Source organism: Mesoplodon bidens, assembly GCF_964165515.1.
Source record: "Mesoplodon bidens genome assembly, chromosome: 16".
Lineage (NCBI taxonomy): Eukaryota > Metazoa > Chordata > Mammalia > Artiodactyla > Ziphiidae > Mesoplodon > Mesoplodon bidens.
In genome coordinates this window covers 22,581,082-22,595,399 of record NC_138173.1, presented here as the reverse complement: position 1 = coordinate 22,595,399, position 14,318 = coordinate 22,581,082, and the positions used below count along the sequence as shown (strand labels likewise).

Sequence of the window (14,318 nt, the reverse complement as noted above, 5' to 3'; positions counted from 1 at the left end):
AACTTTAACATATCACAATGCCACCTTTAAAGTAAATTTGGCATTCTTCTCCTTTTTGAATGAATGAAAATGCATTAATTAAAGACATACACATTCACACACCTGCTAATATCTGCTCTTCTGCAATCATGTGTTTTCTGTATAGTGTCTAAATATCTATTCCAGTTGACGTAGTACTTAAACACTTCAATATGCCTCTTTTCAGCCAAAAAGAAAAACTGTCTATGACTGTTTCAACATATTTTAAATATATGTATAATCATTGCCAACTTATCTGCTTTGCAGATACTAGTTTCCTATACAATATTAAATATCTCCCTTTATTTAAAATGTCATTGCTCAGTATTATGATTAATGTTTTTCATTTTTATGATATGTCTGAATGTTAGAATTATTGATTAATCTCTTTATTACTGGAATGATCTTCAGCGCAATGTTAAATACTCTTCTTCTCTACCATTATTATATGTTATATTAAAGATTCTCCATACAGTTACTTTAAATGGGATTTTCAGATTTTTCAGGCTTTTTGAAGTCAGTAGAATAGGCTCCAGTGAGTAAAAGAAATGCTGAAGAACAACAATATGAATTAAACAAATTTAAGTAGTTAAGAAAGCACTAATCTAGACATTGAGAAATATATACTAATATTTACGTAGTATGTATATATAAATCAATAGTTTCAAAATGAGATAATCTACTGAAGAAAATATCTTAAAATGTGAATTAAAAGATGTTGTAAAATCTCTGTATGATTAAAATACAAAAAATTTTATAAGTTTGGTACATAAATAATAAGTGCATTTTTGTCTGTGAGACAAGTTGTTATCTGGAAAACCTCAAGACATTTTGTAGATTATCGAAATCACTTTACTATCAATCTTGAACATTTCTCCTATCAAGTCTATAATTAGTATTGGAAATTAGCATTATGACTCTATTTCACTATCAGGAACATTGAAGAAACTATTTAAAGTGCTAAACATTGGTTTTAACAAATAAAAAACAATTCATCTGAAGAAGATGTTACAATGAACTGAGGAATTAAAAGATCTCAAAGTAGAGAAATTTCACTGACTATAGTATAAACAACTTGAGGGTAGAGAGTTTCTGTTTTTCCTGTTTGCCCTCCAAATTTTGGAACAGTGTTATATGCACGGTGCAGGGTAATAAGCAAATATTTAACAAATGGAAAGTACTGAATTCATTACCTTGTGGTACAAATTAGGATTTCTTTTGTACTGTAACTAGAAGATTTTAATTTCAGCATTATGAATTATTAATGTCTTTATCTGATTCCCAGTTCTGTGTCAACCAAACTTATCTGAGTGATAATTAGAGGACTCCATGTTTATCCTATCTTCTAGGATTTCACTTTTGCATATCTGTTAATTCATAATTTTGATATTTTTATAGCACAACCAGAGACTATAAAAACACATAGAGCAAGCACTTGCCAAAGAACTCTAAACAAAACAGGTCTCAGATATGAAATTAGAGGCATGCTTGGTTATACTTCTAAGTGCTTCATCTAAAGAGAGACCTGGAACACTGCTGCATGAATTAATCACCTAGAGTGACTTTTTTTTTTTTTTTTTTTTTTTGCGGTACGCGGGCCTCTCACTGTTGTGGCCTCTCCCGTTGCGGAGCACAGGCTCCGGACGCACAGGCTCAGCGGCCATGGCTCACGGGCCTAGCCGCTCTGCAGCATGTGGGATCTTCCCAGACCGGGGCACGAACCCGTGTCCCCTGCATCGGCAGGCGGATTCTCAACCACTGCGCCACCAGGGAAGCCCTAGAGTGACTTTTAAACCTACCAACAGCTGGCCCCTCTATCATATCTGATTTTATTCAATAGTCTAAATGATAATAATTTTTTGATCAAGAACTTTATTTTACTGGTTGTAAAGGTGCACGCATGCACGCGTACACAATCCCCAGTGCTTTTAAAAACTGTGGGACAGAATTAATCATAACTATTGAGTTTAAATGTCATTTATCAACTTATTAAAGTGCAAGCATGCAGGGAAAATAAGCTAAAGACAAGACTTTCGTTTTTCAATTTATTTTTAAAAAGTCTTATAGAAATCTTTATGAAATTAACACAAAATTGTGGTACCAAAAATCTTTTGGCTTTGTTTATTCCCTAGTCTGTGGCAATGTAAACAGTGGAAGTTAACCCAGAATTTAAGTTAAGGAAAGCTATATTGTATTAAGTTTAGCCAAACATTGTCTAACTTGCCATCATATTTTTTCAAATAAATAAAATTTCTATTCTCTTCCCTCTCTCCTCATCTCCCTTAAGGTATGTCAACTCTAACCCTGCCCCCCCATACACACACCTTGTTGCCTCTAACATTATCTCCTCTACTAGACGTGCTTTTGTACTTATTGCTACACAATAGTTCAACAATAAAATGTGATAAATGCAGGCAAAGGTGTTTCAAGAAGAAGGTAAATGTCCTTACACATTTTCAACATAGAAATAGAATTTTTCAAAAATGAGTTACAAAACAGCAAAATTAAAAAAAACTTAGTTAAAGATAAAGTTTGTAGATAACATTGTCATCCCTCTTAAAAGAAGAGGGATAAGGCACAGAAGAAATGTAGTGTTGAGGACAATGAAAATAAGCAGTTATTGCAATCTATTTATGCTGCATTTAATGGATTTAGAAGACAGAGGCTTGAGTGCTGTCATTATTACTTGTTTGCCATTTTATGGTGGGCAAAATATTTAATTTCACTGGGTTTCTCTTTCTATGCCTCTAAAATGTGGATTCCCAGGCTAAGAAAATATTTTAAATCTTTTCTAGGTCTAAAAGTCACAGACCTTAGTGTCTGTGTACCCTTTATAAAGGCCACATTTTCACAAAAGATAGCATTCTTGTAAAACACCTTTATAGAAAGAAAAAGCTATATTTAGAAAGTCCACTCCGTGTCCAGGGTTTTCTGAAGTCGTACTGCTGTCTATAACCAGGTGTAGGCCAGTAGGACAACACATTTGCTTTAACTAATAACTGTCCAGATTTCTTGGAGTTAAAGATAAGTTTTTCATTATTCTAAGTGTTGACCTAAGAAATTATTGAAAATAAGAATTGTTCTACTTTACTTATGGAATTGCCCAGTCCTTACATGGCCTGACATGAAAGGTGATTTAAAAGATTGCATTTAAGTTTGGACATATAGCCTTCATCCTGCTGTTTCATCACAGACCTCTTACAGGATAAACACGTGCAACCATTTTGAGTTTCTGAATGGGAGTGCTCCTTATAGTATTTTCCCCTTATAAATTTCTTGCCAACTTACTCCAATTTGAATGCAGGTAGAAATTTATAAATTTCTCCAATAACTTTATTTTTATGAATCTTACTGATTTTGTTTTAATACCGAGGATTTTATCAAATTCATAGACATTTGATAGAATAAAAAGCAAAAGCATAATTAGGAAAAATCCAAAAACCTCAAGTAGAAAATAAGATGCTATGTTGTTAGTAACTGAAATTAGCACAAATAGACTGAAAAACTGACCACCATTGTAAACTGAGCTTTTAACTATGGGAGTCGCCAGGAAAGGGAGGATTACCTGACTCAGGGGTCTTCTCTTTCTTTGCCTTCTATTAACAATCTCAAAAATTAAAGAAAGGTTGAAATGACAATAAAAATAATTTATTTCCCAAACCATTTGAGAGTAGGTGCCAACACAATGCAATGTCTCCCCCAAATCCTCTAGTATTTCCTACAAACGTATATCCAAATATAATCATGAAAATCAGGAAATTAACACTGATACATAACTACAGTGCTACCAATCCTCAGACTCCTTTCAAATTTTGTCAATTATCCCAATCGTCCTTCATAATAAAAGGATCATCCCAGCGTCACATGTTGCATTTAGTTGTCCTGTCTCTTTAGTTTTTTTTTTTTTTTTTTTTTTGCGGTACGCGGGCCTCTCACTGTTGTGGCTTCTCTCATTGCGGAGCACAGGCTCCGGACGCGCAGGCTCAGCGGCCATGGCTCACGGGCCCAGCCGCTCCGCGGCATGTGGGATCTTCCCGGACCGGGGCACGAACCCGCGTCCCCTGCATCGGCAGGCGGACTCTCAACCACTGCGCCACCAGGGAAGCCCTCTCTTTAGTTTTTTAATCTGGAAAATTTTCTCAGGCTTCCCTTGAATTTCATGAACTAGAAAATTTTAAAGAATATGGATCAGTTATTTTGTAGGATTTAGCTGTTTGTATTTGTCTCATGATTATTCAGGATATGTGTAGTTGGCAGGAATAACACAGTGGAGAAGCTCTGTCCTTCTCACTGCTTCCTATCAAACAATTTCGGCAAACTTTTAACTTGTAACCTTACTGGAATATTATTTTAGTCATTTGATTAAGGTGTATCATCCAGTCTTCTCCATTGTAAAGTTATTTTTTTCTCCTTCATTATTAATAATTTTTGTGGTAAGACACTTTGTAATTATGTAAATATCCTGTTCCTCATCAAACATAATTTATTCAATTTAATTATTTAAACCAGTATGAACTCATAGACTCCTATTTTATTCAATTGACTATAATATGTTTCTACCATTATTTATTTTGAGGCTTAGATTGTTCAAGATTTGTCCAGTGGAAGCGCCGTCAGTTTGGCTTCTATATCCTTTGATGTTTCCCAATTATTCTTTGATATCTCCCTTCTTCTTTCTTTTTTTTTTAACATCTTTATTGGAGTATAATTGCTTTACAATGGTCTGCTAGTTTCTGCTTTATAACAAAGTGAATCAGCTATACATATACATACATCCCCATATCTCCTCCCTCTTGCGTCTCCCTCCCTCCCACCCTCCCTACCTCACCCCTCTAGGTGGTCACAAAGCACCGAGCTGATCTCCCTGTGCTATGTGGCTGCTTCCCACTAGCTATAGGTTTTATATTTGGTAGTGTATATATGTCCATGCCACTCTCTCACACGGTCCCAGCTTACCCTTCCCCCTCCCCATGTCCTCAAGTCCACTCTCTACATCTGCGTCTTTATTCCTCTCTTGCCCCTAGGTTCTTCAGAACCATTTTTTTTTCTTTAGATTCCATATATATGTGTTAGCATATGGTATTTGTTTTTCTCTTTCTGACTTACTTCACTCTGTATGACAGACTCTAGGTCCATCCACCTCACTACAAATAACTCAATTTCATTTCTTTTTATGGCTGATCCCTTCTTGAAACAATAATATGTTCTACGGTCATCTTATATTTTCCCTGTCGTAGCTCTAGAATCAGCCATTTCTCCAAAGAGCTTTAGTTCCTTCAGTTGGAGAGCTGTATTTAGAAACCAGGATCTGGACACTAGGTGTATTCATTGCTCTTGGGAAGTAGTGGACCCAGGTACTCTCAATAGGCAGAGCTAGGGGATTTATGTACATATATGCATACACACATATGAAAACACATATTCATAAACATATATTCATAAACATATGCATACATATTGTCTATGTTTATTTCTATAATGCCTTTATATTGAAAATCATGTGTTCACATTAACATCCTCCATTCCCTTTCAACACCCTTTCATTCTAGTTTTTGCCCTTTTCATATTTTAGCTCCCTCCACAGATATTAAAATAACACTGATTACCATATCCTTAATATCCTTACTTATTTGATCATTCTTCCTGTATTTAAGTAAATTCTTGTAGCTGCCACTTTCCTATCCACACATTTTCTCCACCTGGCACGGGTTATGACTCTCTGAACAGAGTGGTTGCCAAGGCCACTTCCTCCTGTGGATGCCCTTTCACACGAATCAGACTTCAGCAGTCAACTCCAGGCTCACTTATGCAGACATCCTCTCCCCTTTCTCAGACTCTGAGACACAATGCCAAGTCATGTGGTTCCTTGAATGTCCACCTGCCCCATGCTGACAAAGGGTTATTTTACCTCACTTAATGGACTAATTTGTTCAAGAAGGGAAGGGATCACAACACTGTAAAGCAATTATACTCCAATAAAGATATAAAAAAAAAAAGGAAGGGAAGGGACAAGGAAGGGGATGAAGAAAGGGAGGTGGACAGGGATGAACAGGTATCTTTTTTTTCTAAACAATATTTGAAGAGGTCCTTCATTTAGAAGTTACAAAGACATTATGAAGTATCAGCTGAAGAACTGAAACAACAACATATATTTACACATCCATATCCCTACATCTATGACACACAATGTACACCTAATTTTATAGCAAGCAAAATATAATTTAACAAAACTTATGATGCTTATCCATACACTTTAATACTCAGCAACTTAAAAAAATATGCAGTGCCATTTGGCTGTTAACTATCAGTCTATTTATATGAATGGATTTGTAAAACTCCTAGCCAAGAGTGCTTGGGATAGCATCTCTAGTGGTCCTTACTGGATCCTCTTCTTCTTTTGTCACCCTTTTCAGTCATTTGTTGATTCTCGATTGTATCTCATTGGTGACTTGCATGACCATTGGTAATCATATCTGGGCAAATACCCCAGCTTGGTGTCTCTCAAAGGGCTGACTGAAAACCATTTGCAACAGAATCAACTGAGGCACTTGATAAAATTCAGGTCCACAGGCCCTGTTCTGATTTCCTGCTCAGAAGCTCTTTAGAGAGTAATGAGTATTTGGAAAATACCTTAGCTAATTCTCACACATTAACACTGAAACCATGGTGTAATTTGCATGTCTACAATTCCTCAAAGTTCACGGTTTAAAACACATAGGTCTCACCAACTACAGTTCTTTTATTTTAGCTTCATCAATTCACATTTGTTATTTAACCAACTTGGACATTGCTAGATGTGTGAATAGCTGCCAAAGTAAAATGTATCTATCTTTTGCAAAAATGTCTTCTACCAAGTGTCTCTACAAAATGAAAGGTAAATACCTTCTAAGATCTTGCTTGGAGGAATCTTACAGATTTTTTAAATCTTCCAGGTTTTAGGGAATAGCAAGTGCAAAGGCCCTGATGTTGGGAAAGCCACTGCAGAAAGAAAATCTGTGTGTGTGTGTGAGAGAGAATAGTAGTAGTAAACGAGTTTGGAGAGTAGGGCAGAGAAATATTGAATAAAGCATGTAGGACAGGTAAAAAGTTTAATTTTTATTCTAAAGTGATGGGAACGGGTTTTGTGAAATAATGTGATATGATTTATTGTTTTTTTTTTTTTTAGATTATTCTGGCTATTGTGTTGGTTATAGACTATAAGGATTGGGACAAGAGGGGAAGAAGCAAGGAGGTTGTGTAAGAGGCTGCCTATTGCATTAGATGAGGCAAGCAATGATGGCTTGGAGTAAGTAAAGATGGCAAGAGTAAGGTGAGAGGTAGGTGGATACAGAATGTATTTTCAAGTTAGAGCTGGCAAGAATTTCTGATGGACTGGACATAGGAATTGTGGGAAAGTGAGAGTTTAAGGATGAATCTAACATTTTTGGCCTGAGCAACTGGATGAGTTATGGAGCCAGGAAAAACTGGAGTGCAATGGATGGATCAAAGCAAAATATTTAGTTTTATTTGCTAAGTTTGAAATGTCTATTATGCATAGATTGGAGATATTTAGTGGGAAATTGTAATTAGGAGTCTGGAGGTTAGGTGAGTGGTTAGAGCTAGAAGTATGAATTGGGGAGTCATGAGTCATCTTCCCATTAAAGTAATGGGTCTAGATTAAAACTTATGAGTAGTTAAGGTAGGTGGAGAGTGAAGGGGGCCAGGAATGAGCCTTAGGGCATTCTAACAGACGTTGAGGGATGGGAGGCATCACCAAGGGAGACTGCCAAGGAATGGTGAGTGAGGAGGGGAGAAATCTAGGAGAGGATGGTGTCCTGGTAGCCAGTGAAACAAAATATTCATTCTGGAAATTATGAAGTTCATTTTCCAAAGTTTTTTGAATTGATGATAATTTGAAACTTGGTATTTTAAAAAGAGCTTTAGCAAACAGAAAAGAGAATACTTTTCTATCATGAGTGATTGATTGCAGTAGCATGGGGAATGGAAAAGTTGTGAAGAGGAAATCAAGAATTTATGTAAAAGACAATTTTAAACAAAAGTATTCATTTAAAAAACAAGTACACAATATTTAGACATTATATTTTGTCTTTGTGTCAACAGCAGCTACAGCATGCTGTAAGTGAAAGATGAATTATTACAGCTTAATATCAAATCAGGGAAAAAGGTGAAATACTTGAATTCTTTGTAGATTTTTAATAGATTTCAAACCTTTATTGTTTTTGAATAATGTCATATTTCAAACATAATTTTCTAAATAATCATAACAATTTTAGAATCAGAATAAACCTTATATAACCTTATATAAACCTTATTTAAATGCACATATAGTTCATTTTTATGGGTAAAACTAGGACTCTGGTCTTATGATTACCAGTACTATTTCTTATTGCAACACACTGTTTAAATGTATAGATGATTGAAAAAAAGAGCACACCAGTGATCTCTTAAATATTTTACAAAATATTAAGGAATTAAAATTAGGGGAAATAAAGCTCATGAGGATTAAATTACAGGAAGAGTTTATAAGAGGGCAAAGAAGTAGGAGATGTATTTCCACATGGGTAAATATGAGATTTTAGGAGAAAATGACCAAAACTGCCTTTACAAGGTCATGATACTAGCTAAATGAAATATAGACAACCATCATGTGAATAACATATAATTTTGAAGGTGAATTTTGAATATGGAGACTGATACAGATTAACATCTGATTATAACAAAAATCAGGTAGGTAGGGTAACAGGGTCTTCTTCATCCAATCACAGCTTATCAGGAATAAGGGAACCTCTTGATACTTTGGTATGTGCCATTTTAGGACAATGAACTTGCTACAAAGTGAACACTTGATGCAAGAAATAGTTTAGAAACATAAATATGATTCAAGAAATTCGTGAATGGTGAAAGCTATGTTGGATTATTTCAAAAAGTTAGGGACGACTAGGTTAAGTAGCTTCTCTTTTTAATAACAGAATAACTGTCACATGAAAGATCTCACTATGCCATTGACAAAGATAAAATCCCGGGAGGCCATGGCTTCACAGTCTAATAGTCTAGAGCTACAATGTCCAGTATAGTGTCCATTAGTCACAAGTGGCTATTAAATACTTGAAATGTGGGCAAGTTTGACTTAGGAACTGCAATTTTAATTTTATTGAATTTTATTGAATTTACATTTAAAATTTTTAAAACACATGTGACTAATGGCTATAGTTTTTGACAGCACTAAGAACATTTCCATTATCATGGAAAGTTCTATTGACCAGAGCTGACCCATAACATTTTTATTTAATTTTACATTTATTCCTCTTTGTTAAGAAAATCCTCTCTCTTACTAAAAAACAATATTAGCAAGATGGCTAGATATAAGCTCAAGGTGCAAAAATCTATTGGATTTCTATAATCCAGGAACAAAGAGAGAGAGCTTAAAAATTATTTAAAATGGAAAACAATAACTACCTAGGAATAAATCTAAATAAAAATGTTCAAGACATTTATGGAGAAAATAAAACCTTATTGAAAGATATTAGAGAAGTCTTAAATAAATGGAGAGATGCATCTTGTTTATGGATAGAAAAGACTCATCATAATGATATAAATTTTCCCCAACTTAATTTATATAGTCAATGCAATTACAATAAAAATACTTAATAGAGGTTTTACAGGATTGCCAATTCTGAAATTTATGTGAATGGTCAAGAACAGCTGAGACACACCTAAAAAAACCATTCATTCCAAAATGGTCCTGGAAAACTTAATTATTCATAAGAAAACAAAGAAATTGGATAATACAGACAAGTCGATTGTAAGTGCATTAATGGCCTGAATATAAAACAAAGATACACTAGAACTTTCAGAAGAAAATATACTATATCTGGGTAGCATTAAACAAGGGAAGGACATTTTAAGTAGAACAAAAAGACACTAAGCTAAAAGATAAATTTGATTTCATTAAAATTGATAGCTGCTATTTATCACAAGACAACATTAAAAAAGTGAGAAGGCATGAAATAACTTATTTGTGTCATATATAGCTGACCAAGGATTATTTGCTTGTATTTAAAGAACAATAGAAATAAGTAAGAAAACGATAAACAGTAGAAAAATGGACAAAAGATATTCTCTGGACTTTCACAGAATAGGAAACATAGGCAACTATTAAACAAATGAAAGGATTCTCAACCTATCGGTAATTAGAGAAATACAAATTAAAATTGTTCTGTACTGAATTGTGTTCCCTAAAATTTGTATGTTGATGCCCCATTTCCCAATGTGGCTGTTTGGAGACAGGGACTTTAAAAACATTATATGGTTAAATGAGGTCATAATGGTGGGTCCCTAACTGATATGACTGGTGTCCTTGTAAGAAGAGGAAGAGATACGAGGGATGTATGCACATAAAGGAAAGGCCATGTTAGGACATAGCAAGAAAACAGTGGTCATCTGCAAATCAAGGAAGGAGGCCTCAGGAGGACCCAAAACTGCCAACATCTTGATCCCGGACTTCCAGCCTCCAGAACTGTGAGAAGATAAATCTCTTGTTTTTTAAGCCACTGAATCTGAGGTATTTTGCTAGGACAACCTGAGCAGACCAATACAAGGAACAAAAGACTAGACTGGCCAATCTAACTGGTGAAGCTATAGAGCAAAAGGACTGAAAATTGATTCCATAACTTTGGAAAACATTTTGACATTATTTTTTAAAGTTGAATATTTGAATTCCCTGCAACTCAGCAATTCTACTCTTAGTATGTCTACTCTTTTACTTATGTTAAATCTTGCACATGTGTACCAGGAAACATTAAAATAAATGCTTACAGAAGTACTGTCTGTAATAGGCCCAAAACAACCCAAATATCATTAATAGAATAATAAACACATTTTCTTGTATTTATACAATAAAATATTATACAGTAGTACAAATGAATGAACACTAGTTAAAGCAAAGTGGATGAACCTTAGAAACATAATGTTGAGTAAAAAAAGCAAGCACAGAAGACTAAAGTATGATATCAATTTTATAAATCTCAATAATTAGCAAAATCAGATAAAAATTATGTGGATGTTGAACATAAAGCCAAGATCAGAGTGATTTCTTTGGTGAAAGCAGGAAGGTGGGATCAGGGTAGAGAACAGAGAGAAGACTCAGCAGTTTCGATTCTAGTTCTTAGTTTTGGTGGTGTGTTTGCAGGAGTTTTTTATTATTTCTCATAACTTACATACAATTAAATATATTCTTTTGTATATTATCTAATAATATTTAAAAAATCAAAATCCATTGTATACCAAAGATAACCACTAGATATTAATTATAGAGAGTCCACTTTGAAACAACATACATAGTTACTCATAAATCTTCTGTAGTTGAAAGCTTTTAGCTATGAAATTCTTCCCCCTTCATATGAGGACTTTATGTTCCATAATGAAGGAAAATTGTTCCTACTTTGGGACAATTTGCCTTCTTTATTTAAGTGATACTAGTCCTTTGGCTGCCTAGAAATTTTAAAAACAACTGATAACTACATCTACTGCCTGCAAGAGAATAAAGGAAAAGGAGCATTGGAGGCAATTTCATACATTATTCATAAACACATACAAAGACAATATTGGTACAAAGCTATTTCTCCATATAGCAACTCTGAATTTTATTAATAAATACATATATATCAAACATTAATAAAAGAATAACATTATCCAATATGAGTACATTTGCTCTTTTTTTGCAGTTAGTTCCAGGATTCTATTTTAGATTATTACTTCATATCTGCGAGAGTTGGGTGTGTGTTTGTGTGTTTGGTTTTGTGGAAGCTGCATTGTGCTAAATTTTACATTTCTTCTTGAATTAAATGGCTTTTGTTATCCCTTGGGAATACTGAAGATAGCAACATCAGATTACTACCTATGGGTGGAAAAGTATAAATAGCAAATTTAGCTGCTAGTGATTCTGAAATTGCCCTTAACTTTGTCCTTATAAAAATGCTCCAAGAATTACGTTTTGCAAATCCACAGATTTACTATCCATATTCGAGTCATTTACGTGGACAAAGAATGTAGCCTGTCTTATCAGTAACAAAGGATGTCATAGCCATCAAGCCATCAGCCACTGAAGCCACCCCCAAAGCTTCACCCTGAGGGGACTCAGGATGGAGAAAACAGGATACTGGCCCTAGATAATTAAAGTGCATATCAAGGGAATGATTTCCATGAGACCAGATTCTTGAATCTCACCATATATAGAAAAGTGCTAAATTTATTAACTTAAGATGTCTAGTTTCTTTAATTAACAGTAATCTTTTGATGTTCCAACTACCTGTTTTTTTTTTTTTTCAAGAACCCCTAAATATCCTGTGCCCTCCCTTACCTCTTCAGAACAGTCCCTCAGAGCTATCTGAGAGGCTGTCTCCTGACTTAAGTCCTCAGTATGTCCTCCAAATAAAACATAATTCTCAACTTTTAGGTTGTGCATTCAACATTTAATTGTATGGCTCATGTAGGTACTATGCCTAAATGTAATGGGATGAGCTGTAAATTATTAAAACTAGATAAATTCTGTCAGCTCTACCACTAGCTGAGATCCAGGCTTCCATCTCTGGATACTTCTCTCATAGACCTTGGCAGATATGGGGTCTGTGTTGTTCTTAAAATTATTCTTAGAATTGTGGGGACTCATTCATTCTTTCAACAAATTTTATTGCTTATATTCTATGTGTCAGTTACAGTGCTGGGCCTTGAAATACAGAAGTCAACACACGAAAATACAAGGATAAAACACATTTTCTACCATATTAACTTTTTTCATTCATTAATTCATCCCTAAGTCATTCAACACACATCTTCTTATTGAATACTGATGAGGGGTCAAATGCTATGCTAAACACTGAGTATATAACTGCAAATGAGATGGATAGGCCCTGATTTTGATGTCACTACTATCTTTTGTCCTGCCATATAATGGGACAGCTTCATTATTCCCTTTACCCTAAGTTTTTATCACAAATTGCTAATGAAAATAAAACTGTTAGTGGAGTTTCAACATGCATAGGTAAGTGAGAACACATAACTCCCTTTCACATGCCCCATTCTCCTCCTTCTAACTCCCTATGTGAACTCACTTTGTTCCAAGACCAAGAAGATGTGCCCCAATAAGAACCAAGCTGATTTCCTCACACTGACTGTGGCTATTGCTCACTTAGAAGACTTGATGCTTAATTTTGATAAGCAACTAGAAGACCATGGAGACAACCTATAAGAATGATTTGTCTTGGGAGAAAATACTAAAAAGGGTTAATGTGCTGTTCCACATGTCTAACCTCCTGGGATTAAACCACAGGCACCAAGATCACCAAGTGTACTTGGCAACAATGAGCTAAAAATGAAAAAAAAAAAAAAACAACGCATCATACTGTTATTGTATTCATTTTCCCCCAAGGCACTCTCTGATAAACACCACAACCTCTAAGGGAATTGAGAAGAGCTTTCTTGTGGGGTAGATTATATATGCATCTTTTTCCAAGCAGGTAAATCATATCCAGCTTAAGGTGATTGTAATGTATGAGATTAAATGTTCCTACCTGATTGGAAACCTTCTTGTCCTCAATTCATTGGCTATACTGGATTATTTTTCTTGGGTCAGACCTTCAGACTTCTACCGGAAATCGTTCCTTTGGGGAAACCAGGCCTTCCCAGAAACTCAGGAAACTGAAATGGAGACAGCAAGAGAGAAGGCAATTATTTGGACATATAGACCTCAATTGTTTGGCTTTAAGTAAACGTCCAAGCAAACATCTTCTAAATGGTATAATAACTTTAGGGAAATTCACAGTTTATAAGTTTGTGTACTCATAAACTGAACATATTATGATAAGAGTACAGGTTGCATTTTGTGTCTTCAACTCAAGCAAAGACTTCAAAAAAGGCCCAGTTATCCTTTGTTCATTAAGACACAAAGAGAGGGCAAAAAGGGCAAGTTTCTAACTCTTTTTCTTTAAAATTTACTTCCTTTCTTCAGTCTTCATCAAGATCTTCAGGAAATTAACTTTACTAAAGCTAATTACTCATAAAATAAACATAGGAACCTGCAGAAGACTATTTCACAGAGATCCGTAATGTACAATATCCATTGCATACATGCACCATGAGCTTGTCTTTTCTAGCACTGGCATACACAAAACTGTGTGTGTGTGTGTGTGTGTGTGTGTGTGTGTGTGTCTTTTTTTGTGATGGAGCCATAGGGAGAAAATAAATCTATTGGCTGCAATTCAGTGATGTAGAAAGATTTAAGGGTAAAGGAAAAGGCTACATCA

The 14,318-nt window shown here is 34.9% G+C and overlaps 1 protein-coding gene across 4 annotated transcripts in view; it reads right to left on the bottom strand.

Annotated features, from left to right (window-relative positions):
• PKIA (cAMP-dependent protein kinase inhibitor alpha) overlaps positions 1 to 14,318 on the bottom strand; it is a 99,505-nt gene that overhangs the window by 23,139 nt on the left and 62,048 nt on the right. For 3 of the 4 annotated variants that reach the window (XM_081258287.1, XM_081258288.1, XM_081258289.1), the window contains one exon: positions 13,587 to 13,713. The exons of the other annotated variant lie outside the window; for it this stretch is intronic. The gene's annotated coding sequence lies outside the window, so the exon portion shown is untranslated. The remainder of the gene's footprint in view (positions 1 to 13,586; positions 13,714 to 14,318) is intronic. 4 annotated transcript variants of the gene reach the window in all.